This window comes from Seriola lalandi, unplaced genomic scaffold (assembly GCF_002814215.2).
Source record: "Seriola lalandi dorsalis isolate HSWRI2012SDOR001 ecotype SW California unplaced genomic scaffold, Sedor1 jcf7180002054900, whole genome shotgun sequence".
Taxonomy (NCBI): Eukaryota; Metazoa; Chordata; class Actinopteri; order Carangiformes; family Carangidae; genus Seriola; species Seriola lalandi.
In genome coordinates, this window is record NW_019525452.1 from 436,542 (window position 1) to 455,376 (window position 18,835).

Genomic DNA, 18,835 nt, shown 5'->3' on the forward strand with positions numbered 1-18,835 from the left:
AAAAAGGATGCAACCTATATTCTGTCACAAGATGTACACACACGCACACTACACACCAAATCTGTGCTTCTGTATATAAATCTGTGGGGGGAAAAAAAAATCTAACTGTTGTTTGAAGCCAGAAAATGTGTACCTCGCTTGATTTCTGCAACTGTTTACATGTCAGTATTCTCAAAGGTCATCAGTGTTTCTGTTGTGCAGCTCTGTCAACGATACATCACACACCACATCATTAACTCACTGCCAAGCATCTTTAACGCGCAAAGACAAACACATAAATGTGAGCATGCACACACACGCACACACACACACACACACACGTGTCGAGGCCTTCGCGCAAGCCTGAAAAGCACAAGTGCACGCAGACGTCAACATCCAAACTGATGCGTTTGCTCATGCATGTGCACAGATGCAAATATTCACATTTTATGGACACGCTTTAACCCTCACGTGTCACGGATGAAAGATATCTAACTGCCGCACATACATCAAACCACATTACGCCAAGTAGCTGTTAAAAAGCCTCACGGCATCAATAATGAATAAATCCATGCTCTCATCCTTCGCTATGTGCTATGTACGGAAAGCGCCGAAGACAATGCCACTGATCTCATTGTTCTAAAGCAAAAGTGGTTGCAGGCGCAGGTAAGTTATTGGGAATGCTCTTTAAGATCTATTCATCTGCATATTCAGATGTTACCAAACTCAAACTACATTCACATTCAGTTTAGCCTGTTCAGACCCTCCTGCCCTCCCCTCTGTGCAGGAGCTATTTATCAGCACGTGTGTTTGTGTGTATTCCACAACAGCAGTATTTGTGTCCAGTGTTTGAGAGTGTGTGGGGTAATCAATAGTGTTTCAGTGAAGGACACTTAGGAGCAGATTGGAGCCTAAGTCCAAGCCAGCATGAAAGACAACATGACAGAAACACTTGCTGCTCGACCTGAAGGGGCTCAGTGTGACATCTACCCAAACTGCTGTCAAGAGCACGCACACACATGCACGCACACGCACACAGTCCCTTACACACACTCTTAGACACGCCTGTGAACCCAGAAGAGTGTCTTCAAATACAGTTAAAAACATTTACACACTGCTACATCAAAGCAGGCAAACTAATGAGTTATTGACCGATGAGCCTACACACACACACACACACACACACACACACACACACACACACACACCCCATCTACTGCACATTGCAATGCATCCATTCCACACATAACAGACGTGACCAGCGTCATTGTCACAACTAAGCAGAGTGTGTGTGTACGTGTGCATTGCCTGCCTGTGTGTGTGTGTACGTGCATGCATGCACCGGGGATGACTGTGTGTACACAAGTCATTATTAGAGGTTTAGTGTGTGCTCACCAGTCAGTCAGACTCCAGTCAGAGGAGTCAGCTTAAGGGCTCATAGCAGCTCCCTGAGGAGACACTAAATACCATCAGCCGTTTAAATCCATCCATGACCATTTTAAATATGCAGCACACACTCACTCCATTTTTAATAAGGGCTCTGAGCAAGACAGAGGGAGAAAAAAGGACAGAGAAGAGACAGAGAGAAAGAGGGAGAGAAAGAGGGGGGCAGACAGAGGAGCAGGGAGAGGGAGGAATATGAGGGGAAAGGAGGAGAGCAGAGTCTGTTGCATTGATTTCTTGGCAGTTTGGCACCGGCCCTGATTCGCCTGGAAAAGCCACAGATGTGTCAGAGTCAGTTAGGCACGCAAGAAGAGAGGGGGCACGCATACACACCCAACACAGTCACATGCATGTACACACACATAGCACATGTGTGGACAACATGTATACACACAAACACACACACACCCCCACACACACAAATGCTCATAAATAGAGAGAAGACACAGCGTGCACTCAAACTGTCGGCGTGTGTGTGTGTTGATTACAAAAGTACCTGTGTGAGGGGAGCAAGTGCAAGCCGGGGATGATGCAAGGGGTTTTGATGCCTTTCTGAGAAAAACCAAGCATTCCTCTCTGAAGGCAGAGCCAAAAATAGACACCATTACACACACCTAGATGGGCAGTAAATTTCTCCTTAATCCCTGGCTTAACTTAGCTCAAAAACCTGTCTGCTCTGCTCAGCTTTCAAAGAACACCTGACTGTGTGCGGGTGCACGCACAGCACAGCGGAACAGCGGCGAAAAGTCGGATGTACATTTTGATCTTAGGGCGGATGATACATTAGGATCAAAGTCGGGGACTGGGGAGAATCAACTGATCTTAGCTCTGAATCCATGAGCATCCTCCAGACAGACTACCTGATTAGCTAGGCATTTGTGGCCTATATCCAGCATGAAAAATGAAAGGAATATTGATGATAAAGCCTGAGGCAGAATTGTATCTAGGTCCTCTTGTAGATCAAAATGGCACCGACTGATGTCAAGTTTAAGGTTTTGAGTCCGATTGGGGTCACCTGCGCTACTGCACTGAGATTAATAGAGGCTCCTATTAAAATGTTTCCTAGACTTTCTGATGCAAGTAACTGATATTTGGTATTATTCATTCTGTTGATAAGAAGAAGGTCTATATTTCCATTGCAGAATATGGATGAATGAATCCTCACTGCGAACTACTGCTTGTTAATATGTAAAACAAGTCATCTAAATCTCCACGTAGACAGACTTTGACTGAGTTAACCGGTTTCATATTGTTTTTTTTGTTTTTTTTTTAATAATACACAGTTGAAATTAAGGCTACATCAAACTATTATTTTCATTTCTGATTAGTCTGACCATTATTTTTCTCAATTAATCAATCAATTGATCTTTGGTATATAAAATGTCAGAAAATGATTAAAAATGGCAATCGCATTTTGCTGAAGACATGAAATAGCTGGTTTTAAGCCCTAAAACAAAGACTGTTTATCATCACAAAAAAATTAAGAAAAGCTAAAGCAAATCCCCACAATTGAGAGACTGGAGCTAGATAGATTGGCATTCTCGCTCGATTGACTTAATTAACTGATTAACAAAATAGTTCATGATTAATTCACATTTTCTGTTGATCAACTAATTGCTCAATCAACATACTGTTTCAGCTCTAGTTGAAGTCATAGATAGAACTATACTTATATCTGTCTTTCATCCATGCTCATAAGCTTGATGTTTGCTCACAGTCTACTGCATTAATGACGGAAACCACGGTTGCAAGCTGCACCTGTGTGCCAAGCAACTTAACACCACTTCAGTAAAGCCTATATGTCAACAGTGTTCGCACAGCAGGAATGATGTCATCCTCGATATAATGGAGCAGCAGCTTGCGAAACACCATTTCCTGCTACATACACACACACACACCTATGTAGGCCCGGTCCCCCTTGCTCCAGGTGACAGGTGTGTCATGGCAGCATGGCAGAAAGCTGGTGATCCCACCTGACAGCCTGAATGACCGGTTAGTCAGCTAGCCGGCTGATTCACTGACTGAGAGGGTAGAAGCTCACTCACCGTCACGCCGGCTGCATTGTGTAAATGTGGGTCTATTTTCAAAAGAAGAAAAGGGTGAATGTGTCACTCTCATTTTACACAGAGACACATGTAGAGATGCTCAAACACACAGAGAGACGCCCTGGCACCCGAGATGCAGATTAGACACGGTGTGTTTATTACCCTCTGTGCCACAGACGAAACCGGTTCCGAGACCTCCGTTCATTTGGCTGTCAGTGAAGACACAATAGGACAGTCACACTTTCTTTGACGCGCCACTCTGGAATGTTAATCACCGCAGAAGCCCATTATCTCCACATCCTCTCGTTCCCTCCCTCCATTTGTCTTCCTCTCCTTTTTTAAACCTGACAAACTCATTGCTCGTTACCAGAAGGTACCATTGTTTCATTGAGCGCACATGTAGAGGAAGACAGACACATGAGGCAGAGGAGATAAGAGAGGCAGCGAAGAGGGGAGGCCTGCCTGACTGCTGACATAAATTGGGGATCATAAAAGGTGTCGTCGCAGAATTAATATGCGAAGAATGAATAAAGTGAAGTACCACAAGGAGGCGTGTGTATGTGTGTATATAAATGAGTAGTGGGTTGTTCTCGAATCCATAATGAAGACACAAGAATGGAAAGAAAACAGGAAACAACTTTCAAATGCGTTCATAAAGCTTGATGATCTAGGTTCATAAGGATGTGTGTGGTTTTTATTGGTGAGTGTGTATGCCCAATGCAGCTATTGTATATAAGCTCTATGTGCGTGTGTGTCTGTGTGCGTGTGTGTCCGTGCCTCAGCTGTGACGTACTGCTGGCCTCTCTCTCTCCGCTGCAGCGCCTACAGGAAGTGCCACATACATCATGAATTTTATGCATAAGGCTGAATGTCAACACTGATGCATAATTTTTGCGGTAAAACGCTAAATGTCACCAAACACCAGGCTCCGTTTCGACTGACGGCGACGCATGTATCACCAGAGGACGTGCTGGCAGCCAGCAGTTGCCACGCCAGCCGTCACACCAGAACTGAAAGGCCACAACTGTACAGTACACAGTTGTGGCAGGAGCGGCAGAGTAGGCGACAAGAGAGTTTGGGGGACAAGGAGGGTAATGAAAGCAGAGTTGAAGGAGAAGGGAGTGAGACAAGAGGATTGCTTTTTGCATTTCTGTGCACCCTGCACAGACGCATTTGTGAAAGAGGTGAAACAAGAGAAACCATATCACAACCTAAAGCATGATTAATGCAAACAACTTTACTCTTTTATTTCCCCTTAAGTAGCTTAAAGGCGGAAAAGAAATCTCTTACTCCACTCCGTCTGACAGTTATCAGATACTATATATATCATCTTCTTCCATTTCTTAACTGAAACTATATGATGCAATTTTGTAGAATGAGAAATTCAGTCTTTATACGCTATAGATATATTAGGTATCTTTGGAAATTTTTGGATCTCAGCTACAATTTCACATAAAGTTCTGAGGGTTTTATACAATGTTTGACTGTACTAACCGCATTAAGTATTAAAACCTTAGTTCACACAAACGATGACAAACCACATTTTCTGTCTCTTTCTTGTAGTGGTATCTGGTGTGGTAGTTTTATTTGGTCATATTCTGTGATATCAGACTCAGATTTCTACTGCCACACTATATAAACCTAGTAGCAACATGTGATGTGTATCATTCACTTGGATTTACCCCTGTTATTCAATAAACATTCTAATTATCTCTATCCTTCCCACAGTGGGTTAAGGCAGGGACTGGATCATTTTATTTTTTTTTATTTTTAAGGGAAGACTTTATAGCTACAGCTGCTGTTTGTAGCTTTTGCCAGGTTTGTTCGAGCTAGAGGTGGAGCTGGGCGACCTTTCAACTTGCTCTGTGGATTGCGTACAGACTGCTTTTCTGGTTGGATCTGGCTGAGATCGGCTCACCATCTCCAGATGTTGTCTGATCGAGCTAACTGCCTTATAGGGATAAGGACAGTTACTGAATGGAAAGTAGGCCAGTTACACACTAAAAAGGCAGGATGCTCATGTGTCTTTGGGGTGAAGCAACCTTTTAACATTTTGTATTGTGTCTTTTATTGTCCTTACCTCTCCTTTATACTCATTACACCCAGGGAGAAAAATACAAACACACATACACACAAACACAAACTCACACACAGGGAATGTGAGGACAGAATGAAGAGAAGATAGAGAGAGCGAATAAGTAGCCAGTGATGCAGATATACGGCTTAAATTCCTCCTCCAAGGCAGGAGCCCACCAGCTGAGCTCCCCAAATGAAAAACTACACTATTAATATGTATGTGGAGAACTGGCATCAAGTATTTTCAACAACTCATGCACAATACACACAAAAAATACGGGGATTGTGCATGCGCGCACACACACACACACACACACACACACACACACACACACACACATACAAACACTCCACCGATAGCGGCCAGCAACAGTCACATAAATAAGTTTGATATTCTTGCATTTCAAAGTGCTAAGTTTGTGCTTATGACCTTTAAGGTTGAAGGGGTGAGTAATGAGAAGCGGGGCGACTCAGCCAGGCCTGCCTGAGAGGCTGCTGAATGAAGGACAGAGATGGAGGGATGGGTGAGAGAAGGAGAAGGAGATGGAGAGAGAGAGAGAGAGAGAGAAAGTAAGAAAGAAGAAATATGAAGGCACTGTCATCTCATTTCTCCTCCCTCCGGCTCCCCCAGCTGTTGTTCTCTCTCCCTCTCTCGATCACTTTTCATTGTCACTCATCCTTCCAATCACCCCTAACCACTTGTGCTGCCCTCCCCCCCTCCACTGCCCTGCCTTCCTTCCCTCGCTCGCTCTCTCCCTCTCTTTCTCCATCCACACAAATGACTCAGTGAAACAGGTCAAGTGTTACAAAATTCCCCCTGCAGCTCAACCTGCCTAATACAAGGCCTGGCTCATTGCACCAAGACAAGTAATACGCTGCCTCCTCACTGAGAGCGGGACTGGAACACACGCGGAGGGCGAACACCAACAAACAATGAAGATCAACTCGTAAACCAACTCACCAATAAAGATCAAATTCATCTAGCTATAGCCATATTCATCATCTTTGTTTCCAATTTGTTTTTACTCACAAAGAAAATCATCACAGTTGATCAAGCTAAAATGATTAATTGATTGATAGAAAAATAACTTGCAACTACCTTTTCTATTCTTTTCTAATATTTTTCAGTTTCTAACTACTACTCAGATAATTAAAAAAAGAAAACAATACATTTGAAGACATCGTCCTCAGCTCCTGGAAATTGTGATGATCAATTTTTACTGTCTTCACAGAAAAATAATCTGCAAATTAATCTTAAAAAAAAAAAAAAAAAAAAATCATTGGTTGCACGTTTACATATAGATACTGCTATAAATAGTACGGTGTAAAAACTGGGAACAAGCCACATTTAAACACACTGCCGCAGTGTCTTTCTACCTCTCCCACCTCTCCACACTAATGAATAGCAATTGGGCGACAGAAAACCCTGAAGCACTAGAGTAAAAGTGGTATTAAGAGGAGGACAGCAGGGTAAAGGGCCTTAAAATAGGATAAATGAGTAGGAAAAACTAAAGTCAGCGCACACACTTGGCCTTTAACACACCCAGACACACACCATGGCAAACCAGGTACTAGACGCTACAGTATGCAAGCATGTTTTCTCTGCAGGCAGAAGTGTTTTGATATAGAAATGTAACAGCTCCATATATCATGATGGTGAGGCCCTATGGAGGATGAACGACCTGCGAGCAGTACCTGGACAGTGTGTGTAATACATAGATAAATAACTGGGAAGTAGGAGCCATATGGTGACACACAGACTCCCGGAGAAAGCATGTAAAGCACGGCACTATAGCACACGATGATAAACAGACCAGAAATAGAAGGATTGGACCAAAGCAGGCACTTGTTAGTAAGAGTTTTGTTTGTCTGAATCCCCCGGGAATGACGGTTGTTTGGGAGGGTAATGACTTAGGAAAACTGAAATGTACTGGAACATAAATTAATCAAAATATGAGCACTGCATTCATGCACCCCATGAGTGCTCTGTACTGTCTATTTTTGCAGATTATACCCTATTGTAAGTGCGCAACAAAGACAGTTCCAGCTATTACACGCAGTGAACAGAGCATAATTCTCCGTCGATGTTTCCGCTCACTGCTCCTGTTGAGGGCAGGCTGGTCAGATCTGAGTAGTGGGGGTGGGATGAACCAGTCATTGCTGTCAAGGTGGCAAAGATCACATCCACGTCTGTGAGAGCGATAATCAACTCCTGTTTACAAACATTTCACGTAGATCCCCTGTGATGCCAAAAAGCAAAATTTGAATAACACTTAATTTCCTCCTCTAAGATAAGACCTTTTGTCCATTCAGGACGATTTCACTCTATCACTGCCCTAAGCTGACAGTTAAACGGACAGGAGATGGTGCAGCGTTGCTGTGCTTCGCATGGCAATGCTGAGCCATTTTCTAAACTCAGCTCTCCCCCTCTTTCTCCCATTATACACTGAAGTGCACTTCAACAGTGCAGTGAATCGGGACTGTTACCCATGATGCCTTGGCTGCGGGGGTTGAGTGACAGGCGACATAGTTGAAATCACTGAGAGGAGGACGAGTTAACAAGGGGCCACAGGAATACAGGAGACCCTCAGCAGGTGATGTTGTGTGGTCAGGGACCTCCACAGAGACTCACACACACAAACACACACACACGCAAACACATGTAAACACACACACAGACACCAGTGTAAAGGACAGTGTCTGGCAACCATTGCTTCTACAGATTAACAGCTTGGAGCAGTTTCATGTCGTGCATAAAGATTTCTGTCTCTAGGAGCAATAATTAATGGGTTAAAATCAATCAATGGGTGTATATCCCTTTTAAAATGATGCCTCTGGGTTCAATAGCACGAGATTGGAGATGTGTTGGAAATGAGAAAAGAGGAAGCAGAATGATTAGAGAGGATTTTACACCCCAGGATTGGTTGGACAGTGTTGGATGTGGCAATCCAAAGACACACATACAGAGCTACACGCCCGCACACACCGTTCTTTAACAGATTTACAATGCTCTAACATTCAGTCGGCAGCAGACGATAAGAAGATAGGAGCGACAGAGAGGAGGACGGGGCAGGAGAAGTGATTACAGGGAAAGAGATGTCTAGATAAGATGACAGACAGATGAATGGGGAGGCAGTCTCTGGATATAAAGAAGAAGCTGACACATGCATATGAACAGACAAAGCAACACACACACACACACACACACACAATTTTATGAAGCAACACACACACACAATTTTATGAAGTTCTTACAGTCCTCTCTGCACTATGGCTGTTATTTGGCCAGTGCAGATAACATCACTTTGGACTGCTGATGAAGGCTCACAGTCCAGTCCGCTCCATCACTTCACCACACTGTATAAACTGGCAGACTTAACACAGGAAACCCATGCAGTGGATAAATATAGAGCAGGGTGATGTTGAGTGTCACTGTTGATCAACATTTGGTGGTTGTTGTGATTTTTAAAAAATATAATTAACAATAACAAGCAAATTATTGTACTGTCAAAGAGGGAAATGATGTTGTTTTTTTTTTTACACTCGTTCTGTAGAGTTGATTTATTCTAACCAGCACTTTATGTGGTTATGTAGGTATGAACATTAATAATAAATACAATAGACATGATATACTTAAGTATTCAGTGTTATACATGTGTGCATAATATGTGAAATACATATGAAATCTTTAAATGGAATACATCATCATATAGCTATTAATATATTGTATTAAATACAATAATAATATAGTAGTCATATAGGAATGATAGTGATCTAAGTAATGTAAAATAATATAGTGTTAGATATGTTACTTCTAACACAAAATTACTATTTAAACAGCTAGTCCTGTCGTACTAGTATATATTATCTATTGGCAGATGTATTTTATCTGCATTGTCGACACAGAAATTTCCATCAGGATGTTATCTTGTTTTATTAACATCTTACTACCAAAATTAGTTATCGACTTGTTTTGTCTGATGGAATGCATAACAGTCACACATCAGTCTTTTTATTTATATATATATATGCAATTTTGCCTATATGACTCCCATGGTGATACATACCGTATAAACATCATCATCAGAAAATATTCTCATTGGTATCATGATACATACACAATGGTAACGGCCACACATGCTTATTTAATGATAATTGGGTTGTGGTGTAATTCAATTCTAATGCACTTTGGAAACAACAGCACAAATATTAGTTGTTCAACTGCAAACAGGAAACATTCCCGCTGAACTCCCACGCAGAAAAAAAGCATACATTTGCATGCACGTTCCGTACTGTCAGACAGGCAAACATCTGCACAGCAGTTACATACGCTAATGAACACGAACACAATCATACACCATTTGCTGCGGACTTGGCAGGCCCCAGAAGTCTATCTTGAGTCCCTAAGACCAAATATTTGCAGACTTATTTTGTTTTTATCTTCATATTCATCTCTCATTCTGTATGTTTATATCTGAGTGTATGCAGACGTGCATGTGCCAGTGCGTGCATGTACTTTGTAAGAGCTGCCTGTTGAGACGGTGAATTAAACAGCAAGTGCATTTGATCTGCAAAGCACTCCAGGGCAAATACACACAAAATGAGACACACACACACACACACACACACACACACACACACACACACAGAGGCTTGCATACAGCATCAAAATCATTTCCGTCACAGAATCTATTCTTAGGAGCAGCAACAAACCATTCTTTCCCTGATATAAATCTCTTTTATTCATACCCACACAGTCACGCACACACACACACACACACACACACACACACAGACATGTGCACTCTTAGCTCAAAGCTACACTCCCTGGTGGTCATACTGCATTCACATAATGTTCTTTGTTTTTTATTTTCTACAACAGGATTTGTTCCAGGTAACTCACAAACACGCAAGCACACTCGCTGCATCTTTCATCTGGTGGTGGTTGGTGTTTGTGCAGGTGTGTCGAGGTCAGCAGCACTCTGAGGATGTCAAAGCTTCTTTCCCTCTCTCTCCGTCACACATGCACACACACACACACACACACACACACACATGCACGCACGCACGCACACAAGCACACACAATCTGATCTATGAGAAGCTAAATCAACACAGCTGCAAAAACTCAGTCCTCATCATCCTCCTCCCTTCACTCATCCATCTCCGCTCCATCTTTAATCAGGCTTCTCCTTCCTCTCTCTGTTCTGCTTTTTACCCTTTTGCTCTCTCCGTCCACCCCAACTCCACTGCTCCTCCTTTCTCCTCTCTTCCCCTGTATGTTCAATCTTGCATTAGTCACTGTTAAATTTATATACTAGCTAGCTCTCTGTAGCTTCTGCCAATGCACAAGGCCTCAGATCTCACCCCTGCACCTCCTCTTCACTCTCCACACATCATCATGCCCTCTTTGACCTCCCTCCATATTACTGCCCTCACTCTATCCCTCTCTCCCTGCCCTTCTTTGCCCTCCCAGCAGTTGGCCGAGCATGTGCTACCCCGGGGGAGATGAGGCTCATCCGCCCAACAATGCACCGCAACCACCCTGTTACCTCCAGTCCTGTCAGCACGGGACAGGAAGAGTAAACGCCCTGGAGCCTCCAGGGGAAACAGGAGCATACACTTCCCCCTGTCTGTCTGCCTGGTTGTGTATTTATAAATGAGTGTGTGTGTGTGTGTGTGTGTGCACATTTTTGTACGTGTGCAGTAGACACACATCTCAACAAACTGAATGACCAGAAGCCAGAAGATCGGATGTTATCGTTTACCGCAAGAAGAAGAGGAATGATATGATTTCCAATTTCCTGTGATTATTTACATATGCCATTTCCTCTGCACTCTGATTTCACCTCACTCGACATGATAACACTTTGTTAGAGGAAGTACCATTCAGGTACTTTTAAAGTAACCTCTTGAGAAAAATGAGTATATTAGTTCGACAGCTCATCGCTCTTTAACATTTAATGTTTTGTATATATCAAAGAGGCTATCTGTAAGTTTTCTCTGTCACTGAACATGGTTTCTTGCCAGGAGTGGGTGTAGGTGATTGTGGTTTGACAAGAGCTTCCTCCATTGTTGTATTAATTTATAATACACCCTCTGAGCAGCGCTACGTCTTCAGGGCAGATTGAAGTCTGCAGTGAGTCGATGTTGGAAAGTGATGAGATGAGCTGGGGCTAGCTGGCTAGTGTGCTAACATCAAAAGAAAAGACGTGATAGAGACTAAGAGTTAACATTGGCCTTGCTTTCCGTCGCTGGAGACAGCTCTCGGTGAGTAAAGGAATTAAGTTGCATTTTATTATCATCTTAGGTAGTAAGTCAGTGCATGTTTCCAGAGTAAATAGTGGATGAGCGGTTTCTGCCTGAAGCTACTGCAATCCCAGCATTCACCCAAAACAAACTCCACTAAAGTAACTAAGCTAGACAAGATAGCGGATCAGAACAGATAGCAAACTCCCAGCCCTTTCCACAAAACAAACAAAGATACCAGCTGCACTGTAACCTGTTCCACTGAGAAGTACCTTAACCCAATTTAACATCCACAAAGCACCATGGTCAGAAAACAAATTGGTCTCTTACATACTGACTCTCCAATTTGTCACAAACTGGCTCAGACAGTGTGAAATTAAGGACTCCACATGAGAGATTTAAAAAAAATATTGATTCAAATTTCATTTCAATAAAACAAGGGAGTGTGAAAGTGAGCAATATCAACGGTGAAAGTAATAACTGGGTGTGGGAAATACAGCACAGTAAGAAATGATTAGGGCCACAGTGTGTGTGACATTTGGTTTTGGGTGCAATGTCTCAACAAACATTAATGCCCCCCGCGGGCTGAATTGTAACAATTGTGGTGACCCCTACACTTTTTAATCTAGTGCCAATATCAGGTCAAAGTTTTCATTTGTCCAACATGTTGGTTTACAACAGGTTTTAAATTGCCATCAGCCTCAGCTAGTAGTAATCAGCAAATGTAAAGTAAGATAGTGAAGTTTACCCGCCTACCTGCTGAACATCAGCATGTCAGCATTGTCCCTGTGAGCATGTTAGCATGCAGACATTAGCATCTACCTCAAAGCACCACTTTGCCAAAGAACAGCCATACAGAGTTGCTAGCATGGCTGCAGATGCTTATTATCATTATTATTAATTATTATTATTATTATTATTATTATTATTATTATTATTATTATTATTATTATTATTATTATATGTGCTGCAGCTATCTTCATCATCTTACTTTCCTCCTTCAGTTCAGTCTCCAGCAAATGAAATGCGTGCTTGAATTGAGGTCAGATGGGCCGACTTGGCCAGTGAAGCACATTCCACTGTTTCACCATAAAAAACTCCTTAATTAACTTGTCTCCATTCTTAGTGTAATTGTCCTAAAACTGGAGGACTATGTGCTACAGTTAGAGCTATTAGTCAAATCCAATCTGCTGGAGTAAAGAACCAAAACAATGAGACACATATCACTGTCAGTTAAAGAATGAGCCAGTTAAAAGATAGTAAGACGCACACAGCTGGAGATTTAATGATTCACCACAGGCAAGAGAGAAAAGCCGGTTGCTTTCAAACCAATAAAAATATGCAGGAGCCTACTTTCATAATTGAGGGCAGAGGCAGACACTTGCTTTAATCCCTGTGAACACCCAGGTCACTACATCCATCACTCAGACATCCATGCAACAGGCCTGGCCATTCATCACTCACTCTGGGATTTATTAGTCAGGTCTGGAACCAGAGGGCGAGAGGTTAAATGAGGAGCATTGTGTTAGCGGTTATCAGCATAGAGAGCCCAAAGTGGGTCTGTGTGCTAATCTCCACACACAAACACACAGCCAGCCCATCAGATGTTGAATCAACACTGAGGCCGTAGCTGCCAGAGCTGCAAGTCCAACATACAACCCTGCACAAAGCTGCATGTGTGAAACAGTACAAACACACACACACACACGTACATCACATGGTTGCGTGCGCACACACACCAAACAATCTGATAAGACTCAAATCCGTAAACACTTTTACACTTTGCAAACATTCTGTGGAAATCTGATCTGTCTGCAGCCCAGCGAAGCTCCCAGCAGGTGCCTAAACACATGAATGTTTTTTAGCACACTGTATGACCAAAGAACACACTCACACGCTCTCCCTCTGTCAAATACATTCTCACACACAAACACATACACACACACACACACCTTGGAATAAACAGGGCCACAACCAGCTAGCCGGATTGCCCAGGGGTACTGCACCATGTCTCATCACTGTAAGCTAATGTTGAACACGGTGGTAGTGCTTGGCGTAGCTGCTGTCACTTTGGCTTCAGATCCAGGTTATTTGCTTGGAGCTCAAATAGGCCAGGTTCTGCATTACGGGGTCACCGCTTTCACATGAGGTGCATACCTTTTTCTGTGACAAATACAGATAAAAATGCAAGTGTTGCACAAGCTTTTGTTCCTATCTGCGGCTTAAAAGCCTTTCTGCTGTGCTCGAGTCTTTTACATTCAGCTAGAAAACCAAAGGAGTCACTGTGTGTCTGTGTGCGCGCGCCTATGTGTGTAAGTGCTCTCCATCTCGCCAGCCTCAAATCCAAAGCAATTAGAGAGGCCAGATGGTGGGCTGGACTCACAGTAAATAGCTGTGCATTGACAGAAGAAGCTTGCAACAAAAATGAACTGTGACAAGTAGCCAGGATGGCACACAGATAACATGATGGCATGACCGAGGACACATCGCCATAAACTGACTGTCTCCATTGTGGCGACGTTAATAGCAGAACTTGATTGTATCGTTTGTTGGGGGACACAGAGGAGGTTTTTGTATGTAAACCAAATGAGGCAGGTGCACATGCACGCATGACCACACTCATGTGCTCATATGCCAGCACATTCATACATAAACCTGTACACACACACACACACACACACACATATATATATATATATATACACACACACACACACACAGAGGCAGACAACCCTCTACATGCCCTTCTGTTAAAATTTGACTGAACCAGTTTGGTTTCATCAGAGTTCAAACAATGCAGCCTTTGAGAGGCGCTCCATTCACTCAGTTTCAGCTTGGCCTGCACATTCCCCAACTGAAAACACAAACTGCCTCCCTGCAGGAAAAACCACTGAAGCTACAGCATCACATTCCTCAACTCTATCCTTTTCTCAGTGTGTGTACAGCATTTGCCTGAGAGGTGTTTGGGCCCCAGTCAATGATTATATTCATGCATCTTGAAATAAGAGTGTGCATGTGCTCTTCATCATCATTATACTCAAGTGAAAAGCCTGGAAAATATGCCCTTTAAACAACTACAGCAGTCTCCTACATACCTGTTACCAAGGCAGCAAGTTTACTTCAGCCAACCAGGACACATATACAAATCAGAGAGACTTGGAGGAGGTGGAGCTACAGTACAGGACAACTGTAATCCACAAAATGGCTTCTGCTATTCCTGTGCTCAATTTCCTATAAGCCTGTTATCACACCTCTGTTGACTGACACGCACACACACACACACACACACACACACACACACACACACACACAGATTTATCAAACCTGAAATGAGACAAACAGCCAGACCAGGAAATGAGAGTGAAAAAAAAAATAACACAGGGGGTTGATGTCTGGAGTGAGAATGATGGGTGACAAGAGACAGGACAGGGAGGCCACTTCATATCCCGATCAATTAATCTATAAATCTAATCAGTGAGAATCAATGAGTGGCGCTTTAGTTCAATCTGGCTCCTCAGTCATCCAAGCTCACCTCAAGTGTTAAAGAGACAGAGGGAAGAAAATGAGAAACAGATACCACACGCTGCAACACTGGAACATTTCAAAAACCGAGAAATCTTTAATAGCAACCAAATACAAAAAAAAAAATATATAGAAAGACTCGACAAAATGGTGACAACAATTGTAATTCGGTCTTTTTCCCAAAATAAATTTAAAATTAAAAAATACAAAAAAGAAATAAAAAACAAAAAAACATCTTTTACACAGAGCAGTCAATAATAAAAAGCACATTTTGGGGTAAGACTGTTTTGTTGTGTGTACAGTTCATTTGTATAGAAGAAGCACATTTGCCAGTTTTGGCAGCAATCACAGCGCAGCAGTCAAGAATAAAGCACTCAGAAAACATAAATTATAAAGCACTGCAAAATAACAGAAAAGAGGAGAAACTGTAATAGGAGAAAATAAATCCTTCATGCTTGCTGTCACTGAGAAATACACAAACGTGACACCATAAATTAGTAATTCTTTTTCTCTGCTACATATTTATATATTTATACTATGTACACAGGAAGGTTTTCTTTTTTTTTTTTTCCTTTTATGTGAGTGAGATGGGAGATGTTAAGGCTTTGATTAGTCATCAGATGTTTGTAGCTAAAGAAATAGCAACAGTATGTGGCTTTCTGGAAAAAGAAAAATGTCGGGTATTTTGACTATCTAACCTTGTGCTAGACCCAGGCGAGGAATCGTGGATTTCTCTGAAAGCCTTACTTGGGTACCGAGGTGGGTGGCAACAGTGTGTGTATGTGTATGTGTATGCGTGGAGTGTGTGTGTCTGTGGAGGCGGTCGCGGTGGCGGAGGTGGCTAAAGTCGAAAAGCAACATTTTGGAGACGAGTAGGAAGTTGTGACTCTCTAAAAGCATTCAAAGGGAATCTGGGAGGGGGAGGAGGTCAGCGCAGTGGCATTTTTATGAAAGCTATATTTCCCATGTAGGACAAAAGCGCGACAGTCAAACCCTTTCCTAAATTGCCTGTTTCTTTGACACTAGGTGAAAAGGTGTGTGCGCGTGTGTGCGTGCATGTGTCCCTGAACGTGTAGTCTGTCTCTGCTCTGTATGGTCATTGATTTGTGGTTGGACTATTTTGGAGATAGAGAGCAATGGAGCAGGGGACACATCATGCTGTGGTTCTTTCCACTCAAACAGGACATGGTATATGTCCTGACAGAGCCACTGAGAAAGAGGAGGAAAAAGTAAGTAAGTATTAGTGTTTTTGTGTGTGTGTGTGTGTGTTTGTGTGTGTGTCTTCGTTTGCAGCTATGCGAGCACATTTGTGTGGGCTTATGTCAGGAGATGGCAGAGTTGTCAGGTATGTGGTGTCTTCTGCACAGTTTGGCTGTGGGAGTGAGCATAATGAGAGTGACTGAGGGGTGTTTGTGTGTGGGCGAATGTTTCTCTGCATTCTGCCTATGTATATGTACAGTATGCGTGTGTGTGTGTCCTCGAAATGCACAATAATATCTTCAGTTTGCCGGTTCGCCATGGTGACAAAGAGTGGCTTCTCAGGTTAGAGCCCCCATGGTGGCGAGAGATGTCCCAAAGCCTCTGAGCACACACACACACACACACACACACACACACACACACAGAGCAGTGACTCAGACACAACACAGACCATTGCTTGTGTGGTTATGGCCTACCTGATAAATTATTGTTATTGTGTGTATTTTGGCATTGTGCATGGTGTCTGTCAGGGAGGAGAAACCAATTGTGCAGGGAAAAAAAAAAAAAATTGTGTGCTTATTATGTGGAAATGCAAAAATAAAAAAAATAAAAAAAATAAAAAGGATACGAGCATGTAGAATTTTTTCCCCCGAAGTAAAATCGACTTTAGGCTTTAGGTAAACTAAGCTCAGTCAGTTCGGTATGTTGAAACATCCAAACTACTGAGGTATTCATTTGATTAAAAATTACATTCTCAATGCCCTCTGAGACATTTGAACTGTAGGGTTAGCAAACCCAGGACTCCTTCATTATTACTTCCACAACACTGGCAACACTGGCTCCATTGATCTGATATTTACAATTTCATAAATATCCACATTTTCACGAGAAAAATAAAAATGCTTACATATATAGTACACAGATACCTCACACCAAAATGTACATACAACAGTTTTGTCCCTTGTCGCCATTTTTTTTTTTTTTTTACCCCAAAAAGAAAGTATTCTACTCATATTTCTCTTTGTAGTGGTGACACACACAAGTGCAAAAATAAGTAATGCATTTTTATTTTGAGTGTCTGTGGTAAAATCAGCTGTGATCTGTAAATGTACTTAACCCCAGTTTGACAGGAGTTGCATTTATGTATACGCTAAGGCCATTAGACAATAATTGAACACACTGGCTTACAGTTTGCCAGACAGCACTCAAACGCTAAACACTCTATTTTTGTCATCTGCCTCCTGTCTCTCTCCTATTCTCTCCCCGCCTCTCTGAAGGTTAACAGCCATCACTATGGCAAACAAGGACTGTCTAACTCTATATAGGTACTTGCATTGTACGTGAGTGTGTGTCTCGTATCCATAGTTCAAGGTTAAAAACAGCCACGGTAAGAAACGCGAGTAAGTGCAGTCATTTGAGCTCTTGGCAATGGGTCACCCTGCATTTGACCTCATGACCTGCAGCCAACTGCAACCCAGATCTTTGCTGGGCCTTACAAGAGGTCAGTACAGTCATCTGGACCACACTCACCAGATTCCCAGTGGGTCAAAGGGGAGTTGATTAGAAGGCCAGGGAAAGCATGATTAGAGGAGCTACAGTAGTGGCTTCTCTGCAAGATTGTCCGTCACAGTCATCCAGATACAGTGACGCATGCACACGTGCACACTAAGCCTCAAAGACAGTAGTGTACAGTAGCCGTGGAGCAGTGTTTGTTTGAGTGGGCCTCCGGTGGCTTGTTAGAGGGATAAATTAACAGTCAGGAGACAATCAGCCCTGAAGCTGCATCATAAAGGGCCATTTCACTGCTTGTTGCCTGTTAGTCAATACGACTCCCATAGCGTCGCGGCGGATGCGATGTTTATGTCTCCCGATCAATTCACTACATTTAACAACATCTGCTAATGGACAGAAAAATTACATGATCTCATTGAAAATCTATCTAACCTAACGCAGTCGCCCTTTGGAGGTAGGGTTCCGTTACATCTGGCCATTTACTAAAGTACGGGAGGAGGTGGTGGTGTCTGTGCAGCGGAGTGAACATGGCCTCTCCAGGTGGATTAGACAGTCCTGGCATGTCAGGGCAGGTCGGCCTGGAATAGAGTAAGTGGGGCGTTTGACACATCGGGAGCAGTAAAATACTCCCCTGCTCTCTTTGGCCCTGACCTCGACACTGCCCTGGATAAATCATAAACTCCCCATAAACACCGGGAGAGAGAGAGAGATAGAGAGAGAGAGAGAGAGAGAGAGAGAGAGAGAAAGAGAGGGAGAGGGAGAGAGAGCGAGAGATGGAGGGATGATAGAGATAGAGGTGGAAGGAGGGAG

The 18,835-nt window shown here is 42.8% G+C and overlaps 1 protein-coding gene across 2 annotated transcripts in view; it reads right to left on the minus strand.

Moving 5' to 3' along the window:
* The window catches only part of si:ch73-22o12.1 (nectin-2), a 76,467-nt gene that overhangs the window by 14,249 nt on the left and 43,383 nt on the right, over positions 1-18,835 (minus strand). The window lies entirely within an intron of this gene.